Raw genomic sequence first — 15,028 nt, 5'->3', positions numbered from 1 at the left:
ATCGGAGGGGTACGCTTTGATGAATAGGTGGGTTTTCAGTGCTCATTTGAAGCTTTGCAAGGTCAGGGAGAGTCTAATGGAGCGGGGGAGTGCGTTCCACTGAAGGGGTGCAGCACGGGCAAAATCTTGAACTTGTGCATGGGAAGCATAGACCAGGGCAGAGGAGAGGTGGCGGTCATTGGCCGACCGTAGTGGGAGGGAGGGAGTATGAAGGGAGAGGAGATTGGAGATGTAGGGAGCAGTGGAATTAGAGATGGCCTTGTATGTGAGGATGAGGAGTTTGAAGAGGATTCTGTAGGGGAGTGGGAGCCAGTGTACATTTTGTTGAAGGGGAGTGGCGGTAGAGGAAGATAAGCCTAGGTGCAGAGTTACGGACAGATTGGAGGGGAGCGAGATGGTAGCAAGCGAGGCCAGTGAGTAGAGCATTGCAGTAGTCGAATCGTGAGATGACCAGTGAGTGGATGATAAGTTTAGTTGGACTCTGGGAGAGAAATGGCCTGATGTGAGCAATGTTGCGTAGCTGGAACTGACAGGATTGCGCCAGAGCTTGGGGTGCAAAGGAGAGGGAGGAGTCAAGAGTGACGCCCAGGCAGCGGAGTTGGGGAACGGGGGAGAAGATTGTGTTGTGAACAGTGATAGAGGTATTTGTAGGGGGTGTTGCCCTGGCTGGGGGAAAGATAATGAGTTCAGTTTTGTCCATGTTGAGCTTCAGAGAGCACTCAGACATCCAGGAGGAGATGGCAGAGAGGCAGCTGGAGACCTGAGAGAGGACAGAGGGGGACAGGTCAGTAGATGAGAGGTAGTGTGTCATCAGCATAGAGGTGGTATTAAAGGAGTTAATGAACGCACCCAGGGAAGATGTGTACAGGGAGAACAGAAGAGGGCCTATGACAGAACCCTGAGGGACACCAACAGGAAGGATGGAAGGATGTGAGGTGGTTCCGGTGGCAGACACAGAGAAGAAGCGGTTAAGAGGTAAACCAGTCAAGGACGCTGCTAGAGAGGCCAATCTTTTGGAGTTTGCGGAGGAAGAAAGGGTGATCCACGGTGTCAAAGGCAGCAGAGAGGTCCAGAAGGATGAGCAGAGAGAAGTGGCGCTTGGATTTGGCCAAAAACAGGTCATTGGTGACTTTCACCAGGGCAGTCTCGGTGGAGTGGAGTGGGTGAAAGCCAGATTGTAGTGGATCAAGGATGGAGTTGTCAGAGAGGCAGCTTGTGAGACGGCTGTAGACCAGTCCTTCAAGTAGTTTGGAGGCGAATGGGAGAAGAGAGATGGGGCGGTAGCTAGTGAGTGATGAAGGGTCGAGGTTGGTTTTTTTGAGAATAGGGGAGACCAGAGCATGTTTGAATGGTGAGGGAAAGATGCTGGTAGAGAGCAATCGGTTAAAGAGGTGAGCAAGGTGGTAGCAGGCAGTGGGGGGGGGGGGGGAGCAGAGAAGACGGGAGAGAAGAGGGTCTAAGGGGCAGGTTGAGGGGGGGAAGATAAGATGAGGGAGTGGACTTCCTTGTCTGAGGTGGGATGGAAGCAGGACATGGTGGGATAGATGGAGGGGAGGGATGATGGGGGCAGGGTGGCAGCAGAGGGGTGACGGGAGGAGATGTCATTTTGCATATCTTCAATTTTTGAGATGAAGAAGGAGGCAAAGTCAGTGGCAGTGAGGGAGGAGGGGAGGGGAGGAAGAGGGGGGCGAAGGAGAGTGTAGAAAGTTTCAAAGAGACTGCGTGGACTGGAGGACTGAGAAGAGATGAGTGCTTGGAAAAAGGATTGCTTGGCGAAATAAAGAGCAGAGCTGTAGGAGGAGAGAATAAACTTGAAATGGAGGAAGTCCACCAGAGAGCGAGATCTCCTCCAGGAGCGTTCTGCGGAGTATGAACATCTTTGTAGGAATCGTTAGTTTGGTGTGCCAGGATTGGGGTTTGGAGTGGCGGAGGGGGACAGAGGAGAGGGGTCCACAGAGTCGAGAGCAGTGGTAAGGGAACAGTTATAGAAGGAGGCTGCCTGGTTGGAACAAGTCATAGTGGAAAGAGGAGAGAGGAAAGTCTTGAGGGAGCACAGGATAGCGGGGTTGAGAGACCCGAGATTGCATCTGGTGATGGTGGGTCTGGGCATGGAGAGGAGAGGGGAAGATGAGAGGGTGAAAGAAAGTAGTGGTCAAAGAGAGGGAAGGAAGAGTTTGAGAAATCAGAGAGATCACATCGGAGGGTGAAGACAAGGTTGAGGGAGTGGCCGAGATTGTGAGTAGGGGTGGACGACCATTGAGAAAGTCCAAAGGAGGTGGTAAGGGCAAGAAGATTAGTGAAAGCTGCATTAATGATGTCGATAGGGATGTTAAAGTCACCGAGAATGATAGAGGGGAGGTCGGAGGAGAGAAAGTGGGGAAGCAAGGCAGCAAAGTTTTCAAAGAAAGGTGAACAGAGGCCTGGGGGGATCACTGCCACATGGAGGTGAATGTGGTAGAAGAGGCAGATAGTGTGGACCTCAAAGGTGGAAAAGGTGAGGGAGGGCTCAGGTGTGATGACACGAAAGGTGCAGTTTGGGTAGATAACGATGCTCACGCCTTCATCCTGGCGGCCATCAGGTCTGACAATGTGGGTGAAGGAGAGGCCTCCATAGGAGAGGGCAGCAGGGAAGGTGGTGTCAGATGAGGAGAGCCAGGTTTCAGTGATGACGAGAAGGTTAAAAGAGTGGGAGATGAAGAGGTCGTGGATAGTTGGCAGCTTGTTGCAGATTGATCTAGCATTCCACAGTGCACAGGAGAAGGGAAGGGACAGGGGAGATGGGGATCAGGTTGGCTGGGTTCTGAATGCATGTGGGCGGTATGGAAATTGGGGGGGGGGGGGGGGGGGGGGTGACCCAGCAGTGAGGATTGGTATAGGACAGGATCGAGCAATGTGTGAGAGTAGTATGGCTTTTACTTAATCAGACAGGGAGGTCAGTGTCCTGGCTGTGCAGACTGCAGGCATTGGTGGTACTGGATTAGTGTTTGCAGTGCACTTTAATGGGTAAATTTACTAAGATGGGATCTTTACTTTAAGATGGGATCTATTCCATAGCAACCAATCAGATTCCAGGGGGTATATTTACTAAGCTCCCGATTTTGACCGATTTTGTGTTTTTTCTTCAAAGTGTCAGCTCGGGAATTTACTAAACTAAAATCTCGGCAGTGATGAGGGCATTCGTATTTTTTTTGAAGGCAAAGGAAAAAAAACATGAATGAATAAACCATCGGTTATTCATTCATCATTATTTAATGCCAGGGCCGCAGGGACCAATATAAAAGTGTCCCCCGGCTGTGGCATTATCTCTCTGACTAGTGGATCCCGGTGCTGGTGTTAAAAATACGGGGGACCCCTACGCTTTTTGTCCCCCATATTTTTTGCACCAGGACCAGGTGCAGAGCCCGGTGCTGGTGGTTTAAATATAGGGGAATACCAGTCATTTTTCCCCCTGTATTTTTACAACAAGGACCGGCTCAAAGAGCCTGAGGCTGGTTATGCTTAGGAGGGGGGACCCCACGCAATTTTTTGGGGGGATTTTTAATAGAGATGAGCGCCTGAAATTTTTCGGGTTTTGTGTTTTGGTTTTGGGTTCGGTTCCGCGGCCGTGTTTTGGGTTCGAACGCGTTTTGGCAAAACCTCACCGAATTATTTTTGTCGGATTCGGGTGTGTTTTGGATTCGGGTGTTTTTTTCCAAAAACACTAAAAAACAGCTTAAATCATAGAATTTGGGGGTCATTTTGATCCCAAAGTATTATTAACCTCAAAAACCATAATTTACACTCATTTTCAGTCTATTCTGAATACCTCACACCTCACAATATTATTTTTAGTCCTAAAATTTGCACCGAGGTCGCTGTGTGAGTAAGATAAGCGACCCTAGTGGCCGACACAAACACCGGGCCCATCTAGGAGTGGCACTGCAGTGTCACGCAGGATGTCCCTTCCAAAAAACCCTCCCCAAACAGCACATGACGCAAAGAAAAAAAGAGGCGCAATGAGGTAGCTGTGTGAGTAAGATTAGCGACCCTAGTGGCCGACACAAACACCGGGCCCATCTAGGAGTGGCACTGCAGTGTCACGCAGGATGGCCCTTCCAAAAAACCCTCCCCAAACAGCACATGACGCAAAGAAAAAAAGAGGCGCAATGAGGTAGCTGACTGTGTGAGTAAGATTAGCGACCCTAGTGGCCGACACAAACACCGGGCCCATCTAGGAGTGGCACTGCAGTGTCACGCAGGATGGCCCTTCCAAAAAACCCTCCCCAAACAGCACATGACGCAAAGAAAAAAAGAGGCGCAATGAGGTAGCTGACTGTGTGAGTAAGATTAGCGACCCTAGTGGCCGACACAAACACCGGGCCCATCTAGGAGTGGCACTGCAGTGTCACGCAGGATGTCCCTTCCAAAAAACCCTCCCCAAACAGCACATGACGCAAAGAAAAAAAGAGGCGCAATGAGGTAGCTGTGTGAGTAAGATTAGCGACCCTAGTGGCCGACACAAACACCGGGCCCATCTAGGAGTGGCACTGCAGTGTCACGCAGGATGTCCCTTCCAAAAAACCCTCCCCAAACAGCACATGACGCAAAGAAAAAAAGAGGCGCAATGAGGTAGCTGTGTGAGTAAGATTAGCGACCCTAGTGGCCGACACAAACACCGGGCACATCTAGGAGTGGCACTGCAGTGTCACGCAGGATGTCCCTTCCAAAAAACCCTCCCCAAACAGCACATGACGCAAAGAAAAAAAGAGGCGCAATGAGGTAGCTGTGTGAGTAAGATTAGCGACCCTAGTGGCCGACACAAACACCGGGCCCATCTAGGAGTGGCACTGCAGTGTCACGCAGGATGTCCCTTCCAAAAAACCCTCCCCAAACAGCACATGACGCAAAGAAAAAAAGAGGCGCAATGAGGTAGCTGTGTGAGTAAGATTAGCGACCCTAGTGGCCGACACAAACACCGGGCACATCTAGGAGTGGCACTGCAGTGTCACGCAGGATGTCCCTTCCAAAAAACCCTCCCCAAACAGCACATGACGCAAAGAAAAAAAGAGGCGCAATGAGGTAGCTGTGTGAGTAAGATTAGCGACCCTAGTGGCCGACACAAACACCGGGCCCATCTAGGAGTGGCACTGCAGTGTCACGCAGGATGTCCCTTCCAAAAAACCCTCCCCAATCAGCACATGATGCAAAGAAAAAGAAAAGAAAAAAGAGGTGCAAGATGGAATTATCCTTGGGCCCTCCCACCCACCCTTATGTTGTATAAACAAAACAGGACATGCACACTTTAACCAACCCATCATTTCAGTGACAGGGTCTGCCACACGACTGTGACTGATATGACGGGTTGGTTTGGACCCCCCCCAAAAAAGAAGCAATTAATCTCTCCTTGCACAAACTGGCTCTACAGAGGCAAGATGTCCACCTCATCTTCACCCTCCGATATATCACCGTGTACATCCCCCTCCTCACAGATTATCAATTCGTCCCCACTGGAATCCACCATCTCAGCTCCCTGTGTACTTTGTGGAGGCAATTGCTGCTGGTCAATGTCTCCGCGGAGGAATTGATTATAATTCATTTTAATGAACATCATCTTCTCCACATTTTCTGGATGTAACCTCGTACGCCGATTGCTGACAAGGTGAGCGGCGGCACTAAACACTCTTTCGGAGTACACACTTGTGGGAGGGCAACTTAGGTAGAATAAAGCCAGTTTGTGCAAGGGCCTCCAAATTGCCTCTTTTTCCTGCTAGTATAAGTACGGACTGTGTGACGTGCCTACTTGGATGCGGTCACTCATATAATCCTCCACCATTCTATCAATGTTGAGAGAATCATATGCAGTGACAGTAGACGACATGTCCGTAATCGTTGTCAGGTCCTTCAGTCCGGACCAGATGTCAGCATCAGCAGTCGCTCCAGACTGCCCTGCATCACCGCCAGCGGGTGGGCTCGGAATTCTGAGCCTTTTCCTCGCACCCCCAGTTGCGGGAGAATGTGAAGGAGGAGATGTTGACAGGTCGCGTTCCGCTTGACTTGACAATTTTGTCACCAGCAGGTCTTTCAACCCCAGCAGACCTGTGTCTGCCGGAAAGAGAGATCCAAGGTAGGCTTTAAATCTAGGATCGAGCACGGTGGCCAAAATGTAGTGCTCTGATTTCAACAGATTGACCACCCGTGAATCCTTGTTAAGCGAATTAAGGGCTGCATCCACAAGTCCCACATGCCTAGCGGAATCGCTCCCTTTTAGCTCCTTCTTCAATGCCTCCAGCTTCTTCTGCAAAAGCCTGATGAGGGGAATGACCTGACTCAGGCTGGCAGTGTCTGAACTGACTTCACGTGTGGCAAGTTCAAAGGGCATCAGAACCTTGCACAACGTTGAAATCATTCTCCACTGCACTTGAGACAGGTGCATTCCATCTCCTATATCGTGCTCAATTGTATAGGCTTGAATGGCCTTTTGCTGCTCCTCCAACCTCTGAAGCATATAGAGGGTTGAATTCCACCTCGTTACCACTTCTTGCTTCAGATGATGGCAGGGCAGGTTCAGTAGTTTTTGGTGGTGCTCCAGTCTTCTGTACGTGGTGCCTGTACGCCGAAAGTGTCCCGCAATTTTTCTGGCCACCGACAGCATCTCTTGCACGCCCCTGTCGTTTTTAAAAAAATTCTGCACCACCAAATTCAAGGTATGTGCAAAACATGGGACGTGCTGGAATTTGCCCATATTTAATGCACACACAATATTGCTGGCGTTGTCCGATGCCACAAATCCACAGGAGAGTCCAATTGGGGTAAGCCATTCCGCGATGATCTTCCTCAGTTGCCGTAAGAGGTTTTCAGCTGTGTGCGTATTCTGGAAAGCGGTGATACAAAGCGTAGCCTGCCTAGGAAAGAGTTGGCGTTTGCGAGATGCTGCTACTGGTGCCGCCGCTGCTGTTCTTGCGGCGGGAGTCCATACATCTACCCAGTGGGCTGTCACAGTCATATAGTCCTGACCCTGCCCTGCTCCACTTGTCCACATGTCCGTGGTTAAGTGGACATTGGGTACAACTGCATTTTTTAGGAGACTGGTGAGTCTTTTTCTGACGTCCGTGTACATTCTCGGTATCGCCTGCCTAGAGAAGTGGAACCTAGATGGTATTTGGTAACGGGGGCACACTGCCTCAATAAATTGTCTAGTTCCCTGTGAACTAACGGCGGATACCGGACGCACGTCTAACACCAACATAGTTGTCAAGGACTCAGTTATCCGCTTTGCAGTAGGATGACTGCTGTGATATTTCATCTTCCTCGCAAAGGACTGTTGAACAGTCAATTGCTTACTGGAAGTAGTACAAGTGGGCTTACGACTTCCCCTCTGGGATGACCATCGACTCCCAGCGGCAACAACAGCAGCGCCAGCAGCAGTAGGCGTTACACGCAAGGATGCATCGGAGGAATCCCAGGCAGGAGAGGACTCGTCAGACTTGCCAGTGACATGGCCTGCAGGACTATTGGCATTCCTGGGGAAGGAGGAAATTGACACTGAGGGAGTTGGTGGGGTGGTTTGCGTGAGCTTGGTTACAAGAGGAAGGGATTTACTGGTCAGTGGACTGCTTCCGCTGTCACCCAAAGTTTTTGAACTTGTCACTGACTTATTATGAATGCGCTGCAGGTGACGTATAAGGGAGGATGTTCCGAGGTGGTTAACGTCCTTACCCCTACTTATTACAGCTTGACAAAGGGAACACACGGCTTGACACCTGTTGTCCGCATTTCTGGTGAAATACCTCCACACCGAAGAGCTGATTTTTTTGGTATTTTCACCTGGCATGTCAACGGCCATATTCCTCCCACGGACAACAGGTGTCTCCCCGGGTGCCTGACTTAAACAAACCACCTCACCATCAGAATCCTCCTGGTCAATTTCCTCCCCAGCGCCAGCAACACCCATATCCTCCTCATCCTGGTGTACTTCAACACTGACATCTTCAATCTGACTATCAGGAACTGGACTGCGGGTGCTCCTTCCAGCACTTGCAGGGGGCGTGCAAATGGTGGAAGGCGCATGCTCTTCACGTCCAGTGTTGGGAAGGTCAGGCATCGCAACCGACACAATTGGACTCTCCTTGTGGATTTGGGATTTCAAAGAACGCACAGTTCTTTGCGGTGCTTTTGCCAGCTTGAGTCTTTTCAGTTTTCTAGCGAGAGGCTGAGTGCTTCCATCCTCATGTGAAGCTGAACCACTAGCCATGAACATAGGCCAGGGCCTCAGCCGTTCCTTGCCACTCCGTGTGGTAAATGGCATATTGGCAAGTTTACGCTTCTCCTCCGACAATTTTATTTTAGGTTTTGGAGTCCTTTTTTTACTGATATTTGGTGTTTTGGTTTTGACATGCTCTGTACTATGCCATTGGGCATCGGCCTTGGCAGACGACGTTGCTGGCATTTCATCGTCTCGGCCATGACTAGTGGCAGCAGCTTCAGCACGAGGTGGAAGTGGATCTTGATCTTTCCCTAATTTTGGAACCTCAACATTTTTGTTCTCCATATTTTAATAGGCACAACTAAAAGGCACCTCAGGTAAACAATGGAGATGGATGGATTGGATACTAGTATACAATTATGGACGGGCTGCCGAGTGCCGACACAGAGGTAGCCACAGCCGTGAACTACCGCACTGTACTGTGTCTGCTGCTAATATATAGACTGGTTGATAAAGAGATAGTATACTCGTAACTAGTATGTATGTATAAAGAAAGAAAAAAAAACCACGGTTAGGTCACTGGTATATACAATTATGGACGGGCTGCCGAGTGCCGACACAGAGGTAGCCACAGCCGTGAACTACCGCACTGTACTGTGTCTGCTGCTAATATATAGACTGGTTGATAAAGAGATAGTATACTCGTAACTAGTATGTATGTATAAAGAAAGAAAAAAAAACCACGGTTAGGTGGTATATACAATTATGGACGGGCTGCCGAGTGCCGACACAGAGGTAGCCACAGCCGTGAACTACCGCACTGTACTGTGTCTGCTGCTAATATATAGACTGGTTGATAAAGAGATAGTATACTCGTAACTAGTATGTATGTATAAAGAAAGAAAAAAAAACCACGGTTAGGTCACTGGTATATACAATTATGGACGGGCTGCCGAGTGCCGACACAGAGGTAGCCACAGCCGTGAACTACCGCACTGTACTGTGTCTGCTGCTAATATATAGACTGGTTGATAAAGAGATAGTATACTCGTAACTAGTATGTATGTATAAAGAAAGAAAAAAAAACCACGGTTAGGTCACTGGTATATACAATTATGGACGGGCTGCCGAGTGCCGACACAGAGGTAGCCACAGCCGTGAACTACCGCACTGTACTGTGTCTGCTGCTAATATATAGACTGGTTGATAAAGAGATAGTATACTCGTAACTAGTATGTATGTATAAAGAAAGAAAAAAAAACCACGGTTAGGTCACTGGTATATACAATTATGGATGGGCTGCCGAGTGCCGACACAGAGGTAGCCACAGCCGTGAACTACCGCACTGTACTGTGTCTGCTGCTAATATATAGACTGGTTGATAAAGAGATAGTATACTCGTAACTAGTATGTATGTATAAAGAAAGAAAAAAAAACCACGGTTAGGTCACTGGTATATACAATTATGGACGGGCTGCCGAGTGCCGACACAGAGGTAGCCACAGCCGTGAACTACCGCACTGTACTGTGTCTGCTGCTAATATATAGACTGGTTGATAAAGAGATAGTATACTCGTAACTAGTATGTATGTATAAAGAAAGAAAAAAAAACCACGGTTAGGTCACTGGTATATACAATTATGGATGGGCTGCCGAGTGCCGACACAGAGGTAGCCACAGCCGTGAACTACCGCACTGTACTGTGTCTGCTGCTAATATATAGACTGGTTGATAAAGAGATAGTATACTCGTAACTAGTATGTATGTATAAAGAAAGAAAAAAAAACCACGGTTAGGTCACTGGTATATACAATTATGGACGGGCTGCCGAGTGCCGACACAGAGGTAGCCACAGCCGTGAACTACCGCACTGTACTGTGTCTGCTGCTAATATATAGACTGGTTGATAAAGAGATAGTATACTCGTAACTAGTATGTATGTATAAAGAAAGAAAAAAAAACCACGGTTAGGTGGTATATACAATTATGGACGGGCTGCCGAGTGCCGACACAGAGGTAGCCACAGCCGTGAACTACCGCACTGTACTGTGTCTGCTGCTAATATATAGACTGGTTGATAAAGAGATAGTATACTCGTAACTAGTATGTATGTATAAAGAAAGAAAAAAAAACCACGGTTAGGTCACTGGTATATACAATTATGGACGGGCTGCCGAGTGCCGACACAGAGGTAGCCACAGCCGTGAACTACCGCACTGTACTGTGTCTGCTGCTAATATATAGACTGGTTGATAAAGAGATAGTATACTCGTAACTAGTATGTATGTATAAAGAAAGAAAAAAAAACCACGGTTAGGTCACTGGTATATACAATTATGGACGGGCTGCCGAGTGCCGACACAGAGGTAGCCACAGCCGTGAACTACCGCACTGTACTGTGTCTGCTGCTAATATAGACTGGTTGATAAAGAGATAGTATACTACTAATATTATATACTGGTGGTCAGGTCACTGGTCACTAGTCACACTGGCAGTGGCACTCCTGCAGCAAAAGTGTGCACTGTTTAATTTTAATATAATATTATGTACTCCTGGCTCCTGCTATAACCTATAACTGGCACTGCAGTAGTGCTCCCCAGTCTCCCCCACAATTATAAGCTGTGTGAGCTGAGCAGTCAGACAGATATATAATATATATAGATGATGCAGCACACTGGCCTGAGCCTGAGCAGTGCACACAGATATGGTATGTATGTGACTGAGTCACTGTGTGCTGTGTATCGCTTTTTTCAGGCAGAGAACGGATTATAAATAAAAGTGGTGGTCACTGGTCACTATCAGCAAAACTCTGCACTGTACACTACTGAGTACTCCTAATGCTCCCCAAAATTAGTAAATCAAGTGTCTAAACGGAGAGGACGCCAGCCACGTCCTCTCCCTATCAATCTCAATGCACGTGTGAAAATGGCGGCGACGCGCGGCTCCTTATATAGAATCCGAGTCTCGCGATAGAATCCGAGCCTCGCGAGAATCCGACAGCGTCATGATGACGTTCGGGCGCGCTCGGGTTAACCGAGCAAGGCGGGAAGATCCGAGTCGCTCGGACTCGTGAAAAAAAACATGAAGTTCTGGCGGGTTCGGATTCAGAGAAACCGAACCCGCTCATCTCTAATTTTTAACTCTTTCTTTACTTCTCTGAATATACACAATGAAGCCCTGCACGGATCTTACAGATCCGGCCAGGATTCATTGTGTTACGTCCGGCAGTGTTTTACTAATCACTCCCGTAAAACACTGCCAGACATTATGAATGACATCGGCATCGGAAAAAACGAAAATACAGAATATGACAGCTTAGTAAATGAGTCGTAAAAAACCCCAAAAAGTTGCAAATTCACACTACCGATGTCATTCGTGTTTAATCTCCCTCCAAATCCTGACAATTACAAACCTTAGTAAATATACCCCTAGGTATTATGTTCTAGAAAGTGCTAGATAAATGAGAAGAAGAATCTGATAGGTTGCTATGGGCAACATCCGGGCCAAATGTTATAGAGTGAGAGTTTCAGAAAGTGAGAGATTTGGCAAGGTTTTTCAATTTTTCTTAAAGTGGCAATCATTTACACTGCAAAACCAGGTTGATCTTGCTGTGTAAATGATTGCCACTTTAAAAAAAAAACTGCAAAACCTTACCAAATCTCTCACTTTTTGAAACTCTCACTCTATTACATTTGGCCCCATATCTTAAATAGAACTCCCATCTTAGTAAACTTACCCCGCAGAGTAACGAGGTGGAGTTTCACCACTAATTGCTATTGTTTTAATTTTTTTTATTGATGTATAGATATCCTCCATTAGTTAGAACTTAACCCTTAATAAAGCAGGGATGTGCAGTCAGGGGAGGCAGTGCCTCCCCTGTCATAATGATTAAAATAACATAAAGAAGATACAAATAACAGATTCTACTTTGTATTATTTTAATCATTTTTACCTGACATTCCAGCTAAATCTCTATGGGAGGCAGCGAGAGCGCTGCCTCCCAGTGACAATGATATAGTGTCTGAAGAGGGGGGCGGGCAGGGGGCGGAGCCAAGTCACGGGCTGCAAAAGCCCATTGAAAAATGACTGGAAAGCGGCACCAGCACAGTTGCCTCATTGACAGGGGCTGTGCCTTCAGGCCACATGAAGGCACACCGCTGTCAATCATTGGACAGCGGCAGGGGGTGGGCTGGGACGGACGGGCAGAGAGCCAGATGCCTCCATTCCGATTGGCCGCATGTCCCCGCTGCTCACAGCCGCTTCTTGCGTACCAAGATCCGACAAGCGGGAGCTTCTGTGTGCTGCGCTCCCACGCGGCCATCCCCCCCCCCCCCCCCGCCGCTCCTGTTTTCTCAGCCCCGGCTCTCTGTCTTGGTCCCCCCTGTGCTCAACAGTCTGACTTCTCTCCTGGCTGGCCTCCGTGTTGACTGCTGAGCTGATCTCCAGCGCCCCCCCTCCCCCCCACTCCTCTTGGCCTGCGGTCACAGTGTACAGACTGAGGGAGCGCCGGGTCAGGAGCCTGCAGCAGCACCGGAAGAAGGAATCATGTAAGTGGCTGCATTACACTATACTACAGTACACTATACTACACTACATTACAGTACACTATACTACACTACATTACAGTACACTATACTACACTACATTACAGTACACTATACTACACTACATTACACTACAGTACACTATGCTACACTACATTACACTACAGTACACTATGCTACACTACATTACACTACAGTACACTATACTACACTACATTACACCCTATGGGTAGAGGGGGGGATGTAAAGTGCTCTACCTGCCGTTATGTGTAAAAAGGGGACACAGGCTGCCGTAATGTGTAAAAAGGGGGAATCTGTCCGCGTAGTGTGTAAAAAGGGGACGCTGTCCACCGTAATGTGTAAAAAGGGGACGCTGGCTGCCGTAATGTGTAAAAAGGGGACGCTGTCTGTCATAATGTGTAAAAAAGGGGACACTGTGTGCCGTAATGTGCAAAATGGGGACGCTGTCTGCCGTAATGTGTAAAAAGGGGACGCTGTCTGCCTTAGAGTGTAAAAAGGGTACGCTGTCTGCCATTATGTTTAAAAAAGGGGTCGCTGCCTGCCGTAATGTTTAAAAAAGGGGAATCTGTCCGCCGTAATGTGTAAAAAGGGGGACGCTGTCTGTCATAATGTGTAAAAAAGGGGACACTGTGTGCCGTAATGTGCAAAATGGGGACGCTGTCTGCTGTAATGTGTAAAAAGGGGACGCTGTCTGCCATTATGTTTAAAAAAGGGGTCGCTGCCTGCCGTAATGTGTAAAAAAGGGGAATCTGTCCGTCGTAATGTGTAAAAAGGGGGACGCTGTCTGCCGCAATGTGTAAAAAGGGGGATGCTGTCTGCCGTAATGTTTAAAAAGGGATCTCTACCTGCCGTAATGTGTAATAGGAGGCTGTACCTGCCGTAATGTGTAAAAGGGAGCTCTGCCTGGCGTAATTTGTCTAAGTGGCGCTACTGTGCAGCGTAATTTGACTACTGGAAGCCCTGGACAACAAAATTGCATTCATGTCCTCCTCCCACTCCCAGTCCCAAACATGAATTATTATAATTTTTTCTATAAAAATGTACAATATATCACAAGTATGATGAGCAGGCAGGCAGCGGGCATTGGCGGCAGTGGCGGCATCGGACTGAGATGCAAATTAGTGGCGGAGGACTGGGTCAGTTGATGGTGGGCGAGTTTGTAAGCCATTGGCGGTGGCAGCAGGCATCGGCGCAGGGGCAGTAGCGGGCATTGGCTCTGCGGCGGTAGGGGTCATCGGCAGGATTTGGCGGACATTATGGCTGTAGTGCCTCACCAGCCACTGACCTCACCGCACGCCACTGTAATAAAGCCACTTTAAAAGGGTGCAGCTCCCAAAATTCTAATTACTCACCAAAATATTTTAAAATAAATGAACTAAGTGAAAAAGTAAAGACAAATGCATGGTTTAAAATTATTCACTTGTTTTGTGTCGTTATATTTCTTCCTTCTGTCTTTTACATTAGCCGTTGGGTGTAATATCAGGATTGTTTTTTTAAGGTCTTTTTGTTGGAAATGATGTGGAAAATTTAACCTTTCCCCGAAAAAGTTAACAAATTCTACCCTTACTTGAATGCAGAGGGTTATATCTAAATTGTGGTATCCGGACTCCAGGTCGACAACAAAAAGGTTGACACACCTTAGGTTGACGCCAATTGGTCGACACACCTTAGGTCGACGTGGACAAAAGGTCGACAGGAACAATGTCGACATGGAAAAAAGGTCGACATGAGTTTTTCACAATTTTTTTCTTTTTTGGAACCTTTTCATACTTAACGATCCACGTGGACTACGATTGGAACGGTAATCTGTGCCGAGCGAAGCGAAGGCACCATGCCCGAAGCATGGCGAGTGAAGCGAGCCATGCGAGGGGACGCGGTGCACTAATTGGGGTTCCCGGTCACTCTACGAAGAAAACAACACCAAAAACACATAAAAAACTCATGTCGACCTTTTTCCATGTCGACCTTTTGTCCATGTTGACCTTTTGTTATCCTATTATGTTAGCTTCCCCATACAAACATACAATTTCTCCAGGTACAGTATAGTGATGTAGTAATCCTGCCTACTCTGGTATTGGCTCCGCCTGCAATTGACTTGATGCTGCCCATGTGAGGCCACTTCCAGAAATATTTCCAGGACTACTTTTAGTCCCCAATCCGCCCCTGATTTGTGTTATATCAGGGCTTGTACTTTTTTTATTGACCAAAGGTTAACTTATTACTGCCGAAAGCAGTGTAATTTCAGATCAAGACCAGAGCAGAGGGCCGCGCTCAGTGTTAA

The 15,028-nt window shown here is 47.9% G+C and overlaps 1 protein-coding gene across 1 annotated transcript in view; it reads right to left on the bottom strand.

Moving 5' to 3' along the window:
• LOC135056672 (alpha-2-macroglobulin-like) overlaps window positions 1-15,028 on the bottom strand; it is a 258,698-nt gene that overhangs the window by 151,868 nt on the left and 91,802 nt on the right. The gene's annotated exons all lie outside the window — the stretch shown is intronic.

This window comes from Pseudophryne corroboree, chromosome 3 (assembly GCF_028390025.1).
Source record: "Pseudophryne corroboree isolate aPseCor3 chromosome 3, aPseCor3.hap2, whole genome shotgun sequence".
Lineage (NCBI taxonomy): Eukaryota > Metazoa > Chordata > Amphibia > Anura > Myobatrachidae > Pseudophryne > Pseudophryne corroboree.
The sequence above is the reverse complement of the archived record's forward strand: the minus strand, read 5'-3'. Positions and strand labels throughout refer to the sequence as shown.